This window comes from Ambystoma mexicanum, chromosome 1p, assembly GCF_040938575.1.
Source record: "Ambystoma mexicanum isolate Mex_15411 chromosome 1p, UKY_AmexF1_1, whole genome shotgun sequence".
Lineage (NCBI taxonomy): Eukaryota > Metazoa > Chordata > Amphibia > Caudata > Ambystomatidae > Ambystoma > Ambystoma mexicanum.
Window position 1 is genome coordinate 3,457,688 of NC_090921.1, and position 18,339 is coordinate 3,476,026.

Genomic DNA, 18,339 nt, shown 5'->3' on the forward strand with positions numbered 1-18,339 from the left:
CAGGCAGCAACACCAAAGGGACGTCATTTCACCAAAATGCCAGGGGTAGCGGAAGTGACATCACACGACCCTTGACCCCCTGATGACATCACAGGAAGTGATGTCATTTGACCCCGCCCTGAAGTGATATCGCAGGAAGCGATGGAACACAACCTTTCACCCGTTGACGAAACAGGAAGTGGCATCACATAGCATTGTACACCACGAAAAATATGGTTAGAATATCACTATAGTGTGATGTACATTTCATACAAGAATGGATCGCCATATGTATTGTTAAGATCAGAGTGTATAGGCCCATATTCCCAAATTACTGTGAATGCAAGCAGAAGTCCATGACCAAATGATAATGATGTGTTATTATATAGCACTTACGCAAAAGCGCTTTATATTGTAAAAATATACACCCAATATCACCCAACATGTGTTGGTACTCATTTATCGACCTCAGAAAGATGAAAGGCTGAGTTGAGGCGTTTAAGAACAGACTAAATCAGTGACTCACCCCCTGAAGTGTGCCTGAAATAAACCTTTAATGAGTCTAGCAATGATTGTATAGCATTCCAGAAAGACACATTATTTGGTATTCCTATTCTTTCTTATTTAGGGTCAGTGCTGAAAGTGTTAGACTTTTGGCACTCCTGTTCTTATTGTTCTTATTTTTCTTAACAGCCCTGAACAAGAAAGCCAGCCACTCCAGAAGTAAAGAGCTACATGGTGCTGGCCACAGCCTAGGAGCTTGCATTACAAAACCCCCCCAAAAAAAACAAAAAAAGAGAACTTTTTTCAAGAGGTTGCAAGGGAGAACACAGATGTCGCAAGGGAGACCTCAGAGGTCGCAGATGCGACCTCTAGCAACCCCCAACTGACGTCCCCGGGTACAGTGGCAGGAGACATCTCTGCCCATATCAACATACGCCCCAGGGTGAAGACAAAGACTTAATGCTGGGCCAGATTTTACATGCCTCGCACCCCCAATGATTAATCTCTCTTTGTGAAACTAAATATCCTCAACATTGGGGTGGAAAATGGTTGCCATTGGCCAATGGAAGTAATACTAGATGAAGGAAGGGACATGCACCAACATTCAACCTGATGCCTCAGAGGAAGTCCAGTTTTTTGCAGCATGTGTTTGTGTGCATGTGTGTCTTGCAAGTCCCAGGTTTGACACCTGATAAGCTCGCCTAGTGGGTTAATGCACCTACCACAGCAATCGATATGTAACCTGCAGGCAACACATCCAGTTCCTGGTGAGATACACGGACAGAAGTGACTTCCCGGAAAAAAGACATTTCAAGGAGCATCATCAGTCTTTGATACTTAGAGGCAGAGCTTTAAGTGGGCTGGGGCTAGCATGGGCCGAGATCCGGCAGTCTCCAGAAAAGGCTCCTAAGCCGGGGCCCTGCCGGGGACTCACCCCCGACTAGCCCCAGCCATGCTGACACCTGAGGCCGCCCGTGCAGCGGCTGCACGGTTACACAAGCTGCCTGCAGGTGTCAGCACTATGGATTAGAAAAAAAGTAATTGCCTTTTCTTTTTTTCTAAACCGAAGTGCTGTCACCTGCAAGCAGCAGGTGCAACCGTCCAGTGCGGGCTGCCTGGTGGCTCTGTACTCTGAAACAGGAGGAGGGCTGGACTGCCAGGCCTCCTTTTGTTTCTGAGTAAATAGCCATCACCCAGCATGAAGCCCCTGCGCTACTCACGCTGGCTGATGGCTATTTACTCAGAAACAAAAGGCAAGCTGGGCAGTTCAGACCTCCTCCTGTTTCAGAGTACAGAGCCATCAGCAGCAGGCATCACTTTCATTCAAGGAGCCTGTGGTAAAGCATTGCAGCATGTGACTCCTTGAATGAAAAGGCTGCCTGCTGGGTGTGTGCTGTGGCATTCTGGGGTCACACCTTTGCTCGCTTAGCCGCTTCTTTTGTTTAAAAGGAGGGGCTGTGCGCATTAAAGGTAATAATGCCAGTGTATCCCAGCTCTGCTTCTTTTAGCAGCCCCCAACTCTTAGGTGAGGGGGGTTCTTGATGGGGGCGTGGACTAAGCACACCCATGCCTAGGCCACGCCCCCTAACGAGAGCCCCCCTCAATTTCTAATCCCACTTAAAGCACTGCTTAGAGTCACCTTGGAAGTGACTTTAGAATAGGTTGCCATAAGTAAGCCAAGTGGCAAATAACTTTGTGGTGCAAAATACCTAAATTGGACTAGTATTATATATGGAGCAACTCTATAGTCATTAGGCATTGAGGCTTGGCCAGGACAGCTGCCCCTCATAATGTAGCCTCGAGCATGGAGTCTATAATGGCAGCAGTCCGTGGCAGCAGTAAGCCTTCCCAAAAGTGGTTGTAACTGGCCCAAAGACGACATCTTGTGCAAATGCTCTTATCCAGTGCATGCCAAAGAATGGTCTAGATGTCACCTGCTCCATCTTGTCAGGCGCGTATCATGGGCTGCAAGTCGCCTTCCCATGTGCTGACCGCAGGCGCTAAGGGCTCAATAGGAATGTACTAAGAACATTTTTCTGCTGACAGCGGCTGCTAGTAGCTGTTGCTGTGACCGTGAGTGTTAATGGCCGGTTAGCTCAGTTGGTTAGAGCGTGGTGCTAATAACGCCAAGGTCGCGGGTTCGATCCCTGTACTGGCCACACCTTTTTAAGTTTCCTTTTAAAATTGGAGCGTCATGAATGAAGAACTCTCATTGGACGAATATGAAATCTGTAAAATAATAAGCCGATGTGGAATTCTGAGTAATAGCACAATATAAGCAAAGACGTCCTCTGGCTAATGCCAAAAACAGTTCTTTGGCTCCTGAAATGACTACATGTCCTAGTGCTGTAGCAAAAGGACTGCAAGAAGGCAGTCTATCCGTGGTCCTCTTCTTAGCCGGCGGTGGCAGCACAGGTATTTCCCGCCAGTCCCAAATTGATAACATCACTCCAACTTTGCAGTGTGCTGACATCTCAGGAGTCTTCTGGCTTCTGAATTGTGGGAGTCGGATCACCCTGCGGGGAGGAGATGGGCCCAACATCGCAGCACAGCACCCCTCTGGCCCGCCATGGGTAACTTAAACTTTGGACACCCCCTGAGGATCCCCCCTTTTTTGCAGGTCCCCCATCAATCAAATCGCTGTGTACCAATCTTTCCACTTGGTATCCTCTACAAGGTCTCATTGTTTGGAATAGGTCAAGGACCTGCTGGGATATCCTATCAGCAGCATCCCTGCCCCACTTAGCCGTGCCCAGCTTCTGATCCTGGCAAATGCTATGGGACCTGGGCAGTCATTGCCAAAAAATGGCAACTGATTGATTACCTGTGCAAATGATAACCATACCCGGCAAATGTGTGAGTGCAAAGGCAATTGATTAGAATTCCTGTAAATGGAGAAGGTATCTGGAAAATGATAGCAGGGCTGTCACCCACTCAACTGAAAATGTTGCAGGCAGGAGGCATGACTGCGCAACGATGCTCAGTACGGCGGGGTAGAAGCGGCTTGGAATGGGGAGTAAGCAAGAGCACAAGAAATCTCACAGCTTTGAGAGCAGAGAGTGTTTAAGCAATCATTAACAGGCAGCAACACCAAAGGGACGTCATTTCACCAAAATGCCAGGGGTAGCGGAAGTGACATCACACGACCCTTGACCCCCTGATGACATCACAGGAAGTGATGTCATTTGACCCCGCCCTGAAGTGATATCGCAGGAAGCGATGGAACACAACCTTTCACCCGTTGACGAAACAGGAAGTGGCATCACATAGCATTGTACACCACGAAAAATATGGTTAGAATATCACTATAGTGTGATGTACATTTCATACAAGAATGGATCGCCATATGTATTGTTAAGATCAGAGTGTATAGGCCCATATTCCCAAATTACTGTGAATGCAAGCAGAAGTCCATGACCAAATGATAATGATGTGTTATTATATAGCACTTACGCTTAAGCGCTTTATATTGTAAAAATATACACCCAATATCACCCAACATGTGTTGGTACTCATTTATCGACCTCAGAAAGATGAAAGGCTGAGTTGAGGCGTTTAAGAACAGACTAAATCAGTGACTCACCCCCTGAAGTGTGCCTGAAATAAACCTTTAATGAGTCTAGCAATGATTGTATAGCATTCCAGAAAGACACATTATTTGGTATTCCTATTCTTTCTTATTTAGGGTCAGTGCTGAAAGTGTTAGACTTTTGGCACTCCTGTTCTTATTGTTCTTATTTTTCTTAACAGCCCTGAACAAGAAAGCCAGCCACTCCAGAAGTAAAGAGCTACATGGTGCTGGCCACAGCCTAGGAGCTTGCATTACAAAACCCCCCCAAAAAAAACAAAAAAAGAGAACTTTTTTCAAGAGGTTGCAAGGGAGAACACAGATGTCGCAAGGGAGACCTCAGAGGTCGCAGATGCGACCTCTAGCAACCCCCAACTGACGTCCCCGGGTACAGTGGCAGGAGACATCTCTGCCCATATCAACATACGCCCCAGGGTGAAGACAAAGACTTAATGCTGGGCCAGATTTTACATGCCTCGCACCCCCAATGATTAATCTCTCTTTGTGAAACTAAATATCCTCAACATTGGGGTGGAAAATGGTTGCCATTGGCCAATGGAAGTAATACTAGATGAAGGAAGGGACATGCACCAACATTCAACCTGATGCCTCAGAGGAAGTCCAGTTTTTTGCAGCATGTGTTTGTGTGCATGTGTGTCTTGCAAGTCCCAGGTTTGACACCTGATAAGCTCGCCTAGTGGGTTAATGCACCTACCACAGCAATCGATATGTAACCTGCAGGCAACACATCCAGTTCCTGGTGAGATACACGGACAGAAGTGACTTCCCGGAAAAAAGACATTTCAAGGAGCATCATCAGTCTTTGATACTTAGAGGCAGAGCTTTAAGTGGGCTGGGGCTAGCATGGGCCGAGATCCGGCAGTCTCCAGAAAAGGCTCCTAAGCCGGGGCCCTGCCGGGGACTCACCCCCGACTAGCCCCAGCCATGCTGACACCTGAGGCCGCCCGTGCAGCGGCTGCACGGTTACACAAGCTGCCTGCAGGTGTCAGCACTATGGATTAGAAAAAAAGTAATTGCCTTTTCTTTTTTTCTAAACCGAAGTGCTGTCACCTGCAAGCAGCAGGTGCAACCGTCCAGTGCGGGCTGCCTGGTGGCTCTGTACTCTGAAACAGGAGGAGGGCTGGACTGCCAGGCCTCCTTTTGTTTCTGAGTAAATAGCCATCACCCAGCATGAAGCCCCTGCGCTACTCACGCTGGCTGATGGCTATTTACTCAGAAACAAAAGGCAAGCTGGGCAGTTCAGACCTCCTCCTGTTTCAGAGTACAGAGCCATCAGCAGCAGGCATCACTTTCATTCAAGGAGCCTGTGGTAAAGCATTGCAGCATGTGACTCCTTGAATGAAAAGGCTGCCTGCTGGGTGTGTGCTGTGGCATTCTGGGGTCACACCTTTGCTCGCTTAGCCGCTTCTTTTGTTTAAAAGGAGGGGCTGTGCGCATTAAAGGTAATAATGCCAGTGTATCCCAGCTCTGCTTCTTTTAGCAGCCCCCAACTCTTAGGTGAGGGGGGTTCTTGATGGGGGCGTGGACTAAGCACACCCATGCCTAGGCCACGCCCCCTAACGAGAGCCCCCCTCAATTTCTAATCCCACTTAAAGCACTGCTTAGAGTCACCTTGGAAGTGACTTTAGAATAGGTTGCCATAAGTAAGCCAAGTGGCAAATAACTTTGTGGTGCAAAATACCTAAATTGGACTAGTATTATATATGGAGCAACTCTATAGTCATTAGGCATTGAGGCTTGGCCAGAACAGCTGCCCCTCATAATGTAGCCTCGAGCGTGGAGTCTATAATGGCAGCAGTCCGTGGCAGCAGTAAGCCTTCCCAAAAGTGGTTGTAACTGGCCCAAAGACGACATCTTGTGCAAATGCTCTTATTCAGTGCATGCCAAAGAATGGTCTAGATGTCACCTGCTCCATCTTGTCAGGCGCGTCTCATGGGCTGCAAGACGCCTTCCCATGTGCTAACTGTAGGCGCTAAGGGCTCAATAGGAATGTACTAAGAACATTTTTCTACTGACAGTGGCTGCTAGTAGCTGTTGCTGTGACCATGAGTATTAATGGCCGGTTAGCTCAGTTGGTTAGAGCGTGGTGCTAATAACGCCAAGGTCGCGGGTTCGATCCCCGTACTGGCCACACCTTTTTAAGTTTCCTTTTAAAATTGGAGCGTCATGAATGAAGAACTCTCATTGGACGAATATGAAATCTGTAAAATAATAAGCCGATGTGGAATTCTGAGTAATAGCACAATATAAGCAAAGACGTCCTCTGGCTAATGCCAAAAACAGTTCTTTGGCTCCTGAAATGACTACATGTCCTAGTGCTGTAGTAAAAGGACTGCAAGAAGGCAGTCTATCCGTGGTCCTCCTCTTCTTAGCCGGCGGTGGCAGCACAGGTATTTCCCGCCAGTCCCAAATTGATAACATCACTCCAACTTTGCAGTGTGCTGACATCTCAGGAGTCTTCTGGCTTCTGAATTGTGGGAGTCGGATCACCCTACGGGGAGGAGATGGGCCCAACATCGCAGCACAGCACCCCTCTGGCCCGCCATGTGTAACTTAAACTTTGGACACCCCCTGAGAATCCCCCCTTTTTGCAGGCCCCCCATCAATCAAATCGCTGTGTACCAATCTTTCCTCTTGGTTTCCTCTACAAGGTCTCATTGTTTGGAATAGGTCAAGGACCTGCTGGGATATCCTATCAGCAGCATCCCTGCCCCACTTAGCCGTGCCCAGCTTCTGATCCTGGCAAATGCTATGGGACCTGGGCAGTCATTGCCAAAGAATGGCAACTGATTGATTACCTGTGCAAATGATAACCATGCCCGGCAAATGTGTGAGTGCAAAGGCAATTGATTACAATTCCTGTAAATGGAGAAGGCATCTGGCAAATGATAACAGGGCTGTCACCCACTCAACTGAAAATGTTGCAGGCAGGAGGCATGACTGCGCAACGATGCTAATTACGGCGGGGTAGAAGCGGCTTGGAATGGGAGTAAGCAAGAGCACAACAAATCTCACAGCTTTGAGAGCAGAGAGTGTTTAAGCAATCATTAACAGGCAGCAACACCAAAGGGACGTCATTTCACCAAAATGCCAGGGGTAGCGGAAGTGACATCACACGACCCTTGACCCCCTGATGACATCACAGGAAGTGATGTCATTTGACCCCACCCTGAAGTGATATCGCAGGAAGCGATGGAACACAACCTTTCACCCGTTGACGAAACAGCAAGTGGCATCACATAGCATTGTACACCACGAAAAATATGGTTACAATATCACTATAGTGTGATGTACATAATGTGATGTACATTTCATACAAGAATGGATCGCCATATGTATTGTTAAGATCAGAGTGTATAGGCCCATATTCCCAAATTACTGTGAATGCAAGCAGGAGTCCATGACCAAATGATAATGATGTGTTATTATATAGCACTTACGCTTAAGCGCTTTATATTGTAAAAATATACACCCAATATCACCCAACATGTGTTGGTACTCATTTATCGACCTCAGAAAGATGAAAGGCTGAGTTGAGGCATTTAAGAACAGACTAAATCAGTGACTCACCCCCTGAAGTGTGCCTGAAATAAACCTTTAATGAGTCTATCAATGATTGTATAGCATTCCAGAAAGACACATTATTTGGTATTCCTATTCTTTCTTATTTAGGGTCAGTGCCGAAAGTGTTAGACTTTTGGCACTCCTGTTCTTATTGTTCTTATTTTTTTTAACGGCCCTGAACAAGAAAGCCAGCCACTCCAGAAGTAAAGAGCTACATGGTGCTGGCCACAGCCTAGGAGCTTGCATTACAACCCCCCCCCCCCCCAAAAAAACAAAAAAAGAGAACTTTTTTCAAGAGGTTGCAAGGGAGAACACAGATGTCGCAAGGGAGACCTCAGAGGTCGCAGATGCGACCTCTAGCAACCCCCAACTGACGTCCCCGGGTACAGTGGCAGGAGACATCTCTGCCCATATCAACATACGCCCCAGGGTGAAGACAAAGACTTAATGCTGGGCCAGATTTTACATGCCTCGCACCCCCAATGATTAATCTCTCTTTGTGAAACTAAATATCCTCAACATTGGGGTGGAAAATGGTTGCCATTGGCCAATGGAAGTAATACTAGATGAAGGAAGGGACATGCACCAACATTCAACCTGATGCCTCAGAGGAAGTCCAGTTTTTTGCAGCATGTGTTGTGTTCATGTGTGTCTTGCAAGTCCCAGGTTTGACACCTGATAAGCTCGCCTAGTGGGTTAATGCACCTACCACAGCAATCTATATGTAACCTGCAGGCAACACATCCAGTTCCTGGTGAGATACACAGACAGAAGTGACTTCCCGTAAAAAAGACATTTCAAGGAGCATCATCAGTCTTTGATACTTAGAGGCAGAGCTTTAAGTGTGCTGGGGCTAGCATGGGCCGAGATCCGGCAGTCTCCAGAAAAGGCTCCTAAGCCGGGGCCCTGCCGGGGACTCATCCCGGACTAGCCCCAGCCATGCTGACACCTGAGGCCGCCCGTGCAGCGGCTGCACGGTTACACAAGCTGCCTGCAGGTGTCAGCACTACGGATTAGAAAAAAAGTAATTGCCTTTTCTTTTTTTCTAAACCAAAGTGCTGTCACCTGCAAGCAGCAGGTGCAACCGTCCAGTGCAGGCTGCCTGGTGGCTCTGTACTCTGAAACAGGAGGAGGGCTGGACTGCCAGGCCTCCTTTTGTTTCTGAGTAAATAGCCATCACCCAGCATGAAGCCCCTGCGCTACTTACGCTGGCTGATGGCTATTTACTCAGAAACAAAAGGCAAGCTGGGCAGTTCAGACCTCCTCCTGTTTCAGAGTACAGAGCCATCAGCAGCAGGCATCACTTTCATTCAAGGAGCCTGTGGTAAAGCATTGCAGCATGTGGCTCCTTGAATGAAAAGGCTGCCTGCTGGGTGTGTGCTGTGGCATTCTGGGGTCACACCTTTGCTCCGCTTAGCCGCTTCTTTTGTTTAAAAGGAGGGGCTGTGCGCATTAAAGGTAATAATGCCAGTGCATCCCAGCTCTGCTTCTTTTAGCAGCCCCCAACTCTTAGGTGAGGGGGGTTCTTGATGGGGGCGTGGACTAAGCACACCCATGCCTAGGCCACGCCCCCTAACGAGAGCCCCCCTCAATTTCTAATCCCACTTAAAGCACTGCTTAGAGTCACCTTGTAAGTGACTTTAGAATAGGTTGCCATAAGTAAGCCAAGTGGCAAATAACTTTGTGGTGCAAAATACCTAAATTGGACTAGTATTATATATGGAGCAACTCTATAGTCATTAGACATTGAGGCTTGGCCAGGACAGCTGCCCCTCATAATGTAGCCTCGAGCGTGGAGTCTATAATGGCAGCAGTCCGTGGCAGCAGTAAGCCTTTCCAAAAGTGGTTGTAACTGGCCCAAAGACGACATCTTGTGCAAATGCTCTTATCCAGTGCATGCCAAAGAATGGTCTAGATGTCACCTGCTCCATCTTGTCAGGCGCGTCTCATGGGCTGCAAGTCGCCTTCCCATGTGCTGACTGTAGGCGCTAAGGGCTCAATAGGAATGTACTAAGAACATTTTTCTGCTGACAGCGGATGCTAGTAGCTGTTGCTGTGACCCAGAGTATTAATGGCCGGTTAGCTCAGTTGGTTAGAGCGTCGTGCTAATTACGCCAAGGTCACGGGTTCGATCCCCGTACTGGCCACACCTTTTTAAGTTTCGTTTTAAAATTGGAGCGTCATGAATGAAGAACTCTCATTGGACGAATATGAAATCTGTAAAATAATAAGCCGATGTGGAATTCTGAGTAATAGCACAATATAAGCAAAGACGTCCTCTGGCTAATGCCAAAAACAGTTCTTTGGCTCCTGAAATTACTACATGTCCTAGTGCTGTAGCAAAAGGACTGCAAGAAGGCAGTCTATCCGTGGTCCTCCTCTTCTTAGCCGGTGGTGGCAGCACAGGTATTTCCCGCCAGTCCCAAATTGATAACATCACTCCAACTTTGCAGTGTGCTGACATCTCAGGAGTCTTCTGGCTTCTGAATTGTGGGAGTCGGATCACCCTGCGGGGAGGAGATGGGCCCAACATCGCAGCACAGCACCCCTCTGGCCCGCCATGGGTAACTTAAACTTTGGACACCCCCTGAGGATCCCCCCTTTTTTGCAGGTCCCCCATCAATCAAATCGCTGTGTACCAATCTTTCCACTTGGTATCCTCTACAAGGTCTCATTGTTTGGAATAGGTCAAGGACCTGCTGGGATATCCTATCAGCAGCATCCCTGCCCCACTTAGCCGTGCCCAGCTTCTGATCCTGGCAAATGCTATGGGACCTGGGCAGTCATTGCCAAAAAATGGCAACTGATTGATTACCTGTGCAAATGATAACCATACCCGGCAAATGTGTGAGTGCAAAGGCAATTGATTAGAATTCCTGTAAATGGAGAAGGTATCTGGAAAATGATAACAGGGCTGTCACCCACTCAACTGAAAATGTTGCAGGCAGGAGGCATGACTGCGCAACGATGCTCAGTACGGCGGGGTAGAAGCGGCTTGGAATGGGGAGTAAGCAAGAGCACAACAAATCTCACAGCTTTGAGAGCAGAGAGTGTTTAAGCAATCATTAACAGCCAGCAACACCAAAGGGACGTCATTTCACCAAAATGCAGGGGTAGCGGAAGTGACATCACACGACCCTTGACCCCCTGATGACATCACAGGAAGTGATGTCATTTGACCCCACCCTGAAGTGATATCGCAGGAAGCGATGGAACACAACCTTTCACCCGTTGACGAAACAGGAAGTGGCATCACATAGCATTGTACACCACGAAAAATATGGTTAGAATATCACTATAGTGTGATGTACATTTCATACAAGAATGGATCGCCATATGTATTGTTAAGATCAGAGTGTATAGGCCCATATTCCCAAATTACTGTGAATGCAAGCAGAAGTCCATGACCAAATGATAATGATGTGTTATTATATAGCACTTACGCTTAAGCGCTTTATATTGTAAAAATATACACCCAATATCACCCAACATGTGTTGGTACTCATTTATCGACCTCTGAAAGATGAAAGGCTGAGTTGAGGCGTTTAAGAACAGACTAAATCAGTGACTCACCCCCTGAAGTGTGCCTGAATAAACCTTTAATGAGTCTATCAATGATTGTATAGCATTCCAGAAAGACGCATTATTTGGTATTCCTATTCTTTCTTATTTAGGGTCAGTGCTGAAAGTGTTAGACTTTTGGCACTCCTGTTCTTATTTTTCTTATTTTTTTTAACGGCCCTGAACAAGAAAGCCAGCCACTCCAGAAGTAAAGAGCTACATGGTGCTGGCCACAGCCTAGGAGCTTGCATTACAAAACCCCCCCCCAAAAAAACAAAAAAAGAGAACTTTTTTCAAGAGGTTGCAAGGGAGAACACAGATGTCGCAAGGGAGACCTCAGAGGTCGCAGATGCGACCTCTAGCAACCCCCAACTGACGTCCCCGGGTACAGTGGCAGGAGACATCTCTGCCCATATCAACATACGCCCCAGGGTGAAGACAAAGACTTAATGCTGGGCCAGATTTTACATGCCTCGCACCCCCAATGATTAATCTCTTTTTGTGAAACTAAATATCCTCAACATTGGGGTGGAAAATGGTTGCCATTTGCCAATGGAAGTAATACTAGATGAAGGAAGGGACATGCACCAACATTCAACCTGATGCCTCAGAGGAAGTCCAGTTTTTTGCAGCATGTGTTTGTGTGCATGTGTGTCTTGCAAGTCCCAGGTTTGACACCTGATAAGCTCGCCTAGTGGGTTAATGCACCTACCACAGCAATCGATATGTAACCTGCAGGCAACACATCCAGTTCCTGGTGAGATACACGGACAGAAGTGACTTCCCGGAAAAAAGACATTTCAAGGAGCATCATCAGTCTTTGATACTTAGAGGCAGAGCTTTAAGTGGGCTGGGGCTAGCATGGGCCGAGATCCGGCAGTCTCCAGAAAAGGCTCCTAAGCCGGGGCCCTGCCGGGGACTCACCCCCGACTAGCCCCAGCCATGCTGACACCTGAGGCCGCCCGTGCAGCGGCTGCACGGTTACACAAGCTGCCTGCAGGTGTCAGCACTACGGATTAGAAAAAAAGTAATTGCCTTTTCTTTTTTTCTAAACCGAAGTGCTGTCACCTGCAAGCAGCAGGTGCAACCGTCCAGTGCGGGCTGCCTGGTGGCTCTGTACTCTGAAACAGGAGGAGGGCTGGACTGCCAGGCCTCCTTTTGTTTCTGAGTAAATAGCCATCACCCAGCATGAAGCCCCTGCGCTACTCACGCTGGCTGATGGCTATTTACTCAGAAACAAAAGGCAAGCTGGGCAGTTCAGACCTCCTCCTGTTTCAGAGTACAGGGCCATCAGCAGCAGGCATCACTTTCATTCAAGGAGCCTGTGGTAAAGCATTGCAGCATGTGGCTCCTTGAATGAAAAGGCTGCCTGCTGGGTGTGTGCTGTGGCATTCTGGGGTCACACCTTTGCTCCGCTTAGCCGCTTCTTTTGTTTAAAAGGAGGGGCTGTGCGCATTAAAGGTAATAATGCCAGTGCATCCCAGCTCTGCTTCTTTTAGCAGCCCCCAACTCTTAGGTGAGGGGGGTTCTTGATGGGGGCGTGGACTAAGCACACCCATGCCTAGGCCACGCCCCCTAACGAGAGCCCCCCTCAATTTCTAATCCCACTTAAAGCACTGCTTAGAGTCACCTTGGAAGTGACTTTAGAATAGGTTGCCATAAGTAAGCCAAGTGGCAAATAACTTTGTGGTGCAAAATACCTAAATTGGACTAGTATTATATATGGAGCAACTCTATAGTCATTAGGCATTGAGGCTTGGCCAGGACAGCTGCCCCTCATAATGTAGCCTCGAGCATGGAGTCTATAATGGCAGCAGTCCGTGGCAGCAGTAAGCCTTCCCAAAAGTGGTTGTAACTGGCCCAAAGACGACATCTTGTGCAAATGCTCTTATCCAGTGCATGCCAAAGAATGGTCTAGATGTCACCTGCTCCATCTTGTCAGGCGCGTATCATGGGCTGCAAGTCGCCTTCCCATGTGCTGACCGCAGGCGCTAAGGGCTCAATAGGAATGTACTAAGAACATTTTTCTGCTGACAGCGGCTGCTAGTAGCTGTTGCTGTGACCGTGAGTGTTAATGGCCGGTTAGCTCAGTTGGTTAGAGCGTGGTGCTAATAACGCCAAGGTCGCGGGTTCGATCCCTGTACTGGCCACACCTTTTTAAGTTTCCTTTTAAAATTGGAGCGTCATGAATGAAGAACTCTCATTGGACGAATATGAAATCTGTAAAATAATAAGCCGATGTGGAATTCTGAGTAATAGCACAATATAAGCAAAGACGTCCTCTGGCTAATGCCAAAAACAGTTCTTTGGCTCCTGAAATGACTACATGTCCTAGTGCTGTAGCAAAAGGACTGCAAGAAGGCAGTCTATCCGTGGTCCTCTTCTTAGCCGGCGGTGGCAGCACAGGTATTTCCCGCCAGTCCCAAATTGATAACATCACTCCAACTTTGCAGTGTGCTGACATCTCAGGAGTCTTCTGGCTTCTGAATTGTGGGAGTCGGATCACCCTGCGGGGAGGAGATGGGCCCAACATCGCAGCACAGCACCCCTCTGGCCCGCCATGGGTAACTTAAACTTTGGACACCCCCTGAGGATCCCCCCTTTTTTGCAGGTCCCCCATCAATCAAATCACTGTGTACCAATCTTTCCACTTGGTATCCTCTACAAGGTCTCATTGTTTGGAATAGGTCAAGGACCTGCTGGGATATCCTATCAGCAGCATCCCTGCCCCACTTAGCCGTGCCCAGCTTCTGATCCTGGCAAATGCTATGGGACCTGGGCAGTCATTGCCAAAAAATGGCAACTGATTGATTACCTGTGCAAATGATAACCATACCCGGCAAATGTGTGAGTGCAAAGGCAATTGATTAGAATTCCTGTAAATGGAGAAGGTATCTGGAAAATGATAACAGGGCTGTCACCCACTCAACTGAAAATGTTGCAGGCAGGAGGCATGACTGCGCAACGATGCTCAGTACGGCGGGGTAGAAGCGGCTTGGAATGGGGAGTAAGCAAGAGCACAACAAATCTCACAGCTTTGAGAGCAGAGAGTGTTTAAGCAATCATTAACAGGCAGCAACACCAAAGGGACGTCATTTCACCAAAATGCCAGGGGTAGCGGAAGTGACATCACACGACCCTTGACCCCCTGATGACATCACAGGAAGTGATGTCATTTGACCCCGCCCTGAAGTGATATCGCAGGAAGCGATGGAACACAACCTTTCACCCGTTGACGAAACAGGAAGTGGCATCACATAGCATTGTACACCACGAAAAATATGGTTAGAATATCACTATAGTGTGATGTACATTTCATACAAGAATGGATCGCCATATGTATTGTTAAGATCAGAGTGTATAGGCCCATATTCCCAAATTACTGTGAATGCAAGCAGAAGTCCATGACCAAATGATAATGATGTGTTATTATATAGCACTTACGCTTAAGCGCTTTATATTGTAAAAATATACACCCAATATCACCCAACATGTGTTGGTACTCATTTATCGACCTCAGAAAGATGAAAGGCTGAGTTGAGGCGTTTAAGAACAGACTAAATCAGTGACTCACCCCCTGAAGTGTGCCTGAAATAAACCTTTAATGAGTCTAGCAATGATTGTATAGCATTCCAGAAAGACACATTATTTGGTATTCCTATTCTTTCTTATTTAGGGTCAGTGCTGAAAGTGTTAGACTTTTGGCACTCCTGTTCTTATTGTTCTTATTTTTCTTAACAGCCCTGAACAAGAAAGCCAGCCACTCCAGAAGTAAAGAGCTACATGGTGCTGGCCACAGCCTAGGAGCTTGCATTACAAAACCCCCCCAAAAAAAACAAAAAAAGAGAACTTTTTTCAAGAGGTTGCAAGGGAGAACACAGATGTCGCAAGGGAGACCTCAGAGGTCGCAGATGCGACCTCTAGCAACCCCCAACTGACGTCCCCGGGTACAGTGGCAGGAGACATCTCTGCCCATATCAACATACGCCCCAGGGTGAAGACAAAGACTTAATGCTGGGCCAGATTTTACATGCCTCGCACCCCCAATGATTAATCTCTCTTTGTGAAACTAAATATCCTCAACATTGGGGTGGAAAATGGTTGCCATTGGCCAATGGAAGTAATACTAGATGAAGGAAGGGACATGCACCAACATTCAACCTGATGCCTCAGAGGAAGTCCAGTTTTTTGCAGCATGTGTTTGTGTGCATGTGTGTCTTGCAAGTCCCAGGTTTGACACCTAATAAGCTCGCCTAGTGGGTTAATGCACCTACCACAGCAATCGATATGTAACCTGCAGGCAACACATCCAGTTCCTGGTGAGATACACGGACAGAAGTGACTTCCCGGAAAAAAGACATTTCAAGGAGCATCATCAGTCTTTGATACTTAGAGGCAGAGCTTTAAGTGGGCTGGGGCTAGCATGGGCCGAGATCCGGCAGTCTCCAGAAAAGGCTCCTAAGCCGGGGCCCTGCCGGGGACTCACCCCCGACTAGCCCCAGCCATGCTGACACCTGAGGCCGCCCGTGCAGCGGCTGCACGGTTACACAAGCTGCCTGCAGGTGTCAGCACTATGGATTAGAAAAAAAGTAATTGCCTTTTCTTTTTTTCTAAACCGAAGTGCTGTCACCTGCAAGCAGCAGGTGCAACCGTCCAGTGCGGGCTGCCTGGTGGCTCTGTACTCTGAAACAGGAGGAGGGCTGGACTGCCAGGCCTCCTTTTGTTTCTGAGTAAATAGCCATCACCCAGCATGAAGCCCCTGCGCTACTCACGCTGGCTGATGGCTATTTACTCAGAAACAAAAGGCAAGCTGGGCAGTTCAGACCTCCTCCTGTTTCAGAGTACAGAGCCATCAGCAGCAGGCATCACTTTCATTCAAGGAGCCTGTGGTAAAGCATTGCAGCATGTGACTCCTTGAATGAAAAGGCTGCCTGCTGGGTGTGTGCTGTGGCATTCTGGGGTCACACCTTTGCTCGCTTAGCCGCTTCTTTTGTTTAAAAGGAGGGGTTGTGCGCATTAAAGGTAATAATGCCAGTGTATCCCAGCTCTGCTTCTTTTAGCAGCCCCCAACTCTTAGGTGAGGGGGGTTCTTGATGGGGGCGTGGACTAAGCACACCCATGCCTAGGCCACGCCCCCTAACGAGAGCCCCCCTCAATTTCTAATCCCACTTAAAGCACTGCTTAGAGTCACCTTGGAAGTGACTTTAGAATAGGTTGCCATAAGTAAGCCAAGTGGCAAATAACTTTGTGGTGCAAAATACCTAAATTGGACTAGTATTATATATGGAGCAACTCTATAGTCATTAGGCATTGAGGCTTGGCCAGAACAGCTGCCCCTCATAATGTAGCCTCGAGCGTGGAGTCTATAATGGCAGCAGTCCGTGGCAGCAGTAAGCCTTCCCAAAAGTGGTTGTAACTGGCCCAAAGACGACATCTTGTGCAAATGCTCTTATTCAGTGCATGCCAAAGAATGGTCTAGATGTCACCTGCTCCATCTTGTCAGGCGCGTCTCATGGGCTGCAAGACGCCTTCCCATGTGCTAACTGTAGGCGCTAAGGGCTCAATAGGAATGTACTAAGAACATTTTTCTACTGACAGTGGCTGCTAGTAGCTGTTGCTGTGACCATGAGTATTAATGGCCGGTTAGCTCAGTTGGTTAGAGCGTGGTGCTAATAACGCCAAGGTCGCGGGTTCGATCCCCGTACTGGCCACACCTTTTTAAGTTTCCTTTTAAAATTGGAGCGTCATGAATGAAGAACTCTCATTGGACGAATATGAAATCTGTAAAATAATAAGCCGATGTGGAATTCTGAGTAATAGCACAATATAAGCAAAGACGTCCTCTGGCTAATGCCAAAAACAGTTCTTTGGCTCCTGAAATGACTACATGTCCTAGTGCTGTAGTAAAAGGACTGCAAGAAGGCAGTCTATCCGTGGTCCTCCTCTTCTTAGCCGGCGGTGGCAGCACAGGTATTTCCCGCCAGTCCCAAATTGATAACATCACTCCAACTTTGCAGTGTGCTGACATCTCAGGAGTCTTCTGGCTTCTGAATTGTGGGAGTCGGATCACCCTGCGGGGAGGAGATGGGCCCAACATCGCAGCACAGCACCCCTCTGGCCCGCCATGTGTAACTTAAACTTTGGACACCCCCTGAGAATCCCCCCTTTTTGCAGGCCCCCCATCAATCAAATCGCTGTGTACCAATCTTTCCTCTTGGTTTCCTCTACAAGGTCTCATTGTTTGGAATAGGTCAAGGACCTGCTGGGATATCCTATCAGCAGCATCCCTGCCCCACTTAGCCGTGCCCAGCTTCTGATCCTGGCAAATGCTATGGGACCTGGGCAGTCATTGCCAAAGAATGGCAACTGATTGATTACCTGTGCAAATGATAACCATGCCCGGCAAATGTGTGAGTGCAAAGGCAATTGATTACAATTCCTGTAAATGGAGAAGGCATCTGGCAAATGATAACAGGGCTGTCACCCACTCAACTGAAAATGTTGCAGGCAGGAGGCATGACTGCGCAACGATGCTCAGTACGGCAGGGTAGAAGCGGCTTGGAATGGGAGTAAGCAAGAGCACAGCAAATCTCACAGCTTTGAGAGGAGAGAGTGTTTAAGCAATCATTAACAGGCAGCAACACCAAAGGGACGTCATTTCACCAAAATGCCAGGGGTAGCGGAAGTGACATCACACGACCCTTGACCCCCTGATGACATCACAGGAAGTGATGTCATTTGACCCCACCCTGAAGTGATATCGCAGGAAGCGATGGAACTCAACCTTTCACCCGTTGACGAAACAGCAAGTGGCATCACATAGCATTGTGCACCACGAAAAATATGGTTACAATATCACTATAGTGTGATGTACATAATGTGATGTACATTTCATACAAGAATGGATCGCCATATGTATTTTTAAGATCAGAGTGTATAGGCCCATATTCCCAAATTACTGTGAATGCAAGCAGAAGTCCATGACCAAATGATAATGATGTGTTATTATATAGCACTTACGCTTAAGCGCTTTATATTGTAAAAATATACACCCAATATCACCCAACATGTGTTGGTACTCATTTATCGACCTCAGAAAGATGAAAGGCTGAGTTGAGGCGTTTAAGAACAGACTAAATCAG

The 18,339-nt window shown here is 47.7% G+C and overlaps 4 non-coding genes across 4 annotated transcripts; all 4 read left to right on the forward strand.

Moving 5' to 3' along the window:
* The first annotated feature begins 2,568 nt into the window (after positions 1-2,568).
* On the forward strand, positions 2,569-2,642 carry TRNAI-AAU (transfer RNA isoleucine (anticodon AAU)). The gene has a single exon. It is a non-coding gene; the product is annotated as a tRNA-Ile (tRNA).
* A 3,487-nt stretch (positions 2,643-6,129) lies between these two features.
* Positions 6,130-6,203, forward strand: TRNAI-AAU (transfer RNA isoleucine (anticodon AAU)). Its single transcript has one exon. It is a non-coding gene; the product is annotated as a tRNA-Ile (tRNA).
* A 7,070-nt stretch (positions 6,204-13,273) lies between these two features.
* Positions 13,274-13,347, forward strand: TRNAI-AAU (transfer RNA isoleucine (anticodon AAU)). The gene has a single exon. It is a non-coding gene; the product is annotated as a tRNA-Ile (tRNA).
* A 3,487-nt stretch (positions 13,348-16,834) lies between these two features.
* On the forward strand, positions 16,835-16,908 carry TRNAI-AAU (transfer RNA isoleucine (anticodon AAU)). The gene has a single exon. It is a non-coding gene; the product is annotated as a tRNA-Ile (tRNA).
* Positions 16,909-18,339: the final 1,431 nt, after the last annotated feature.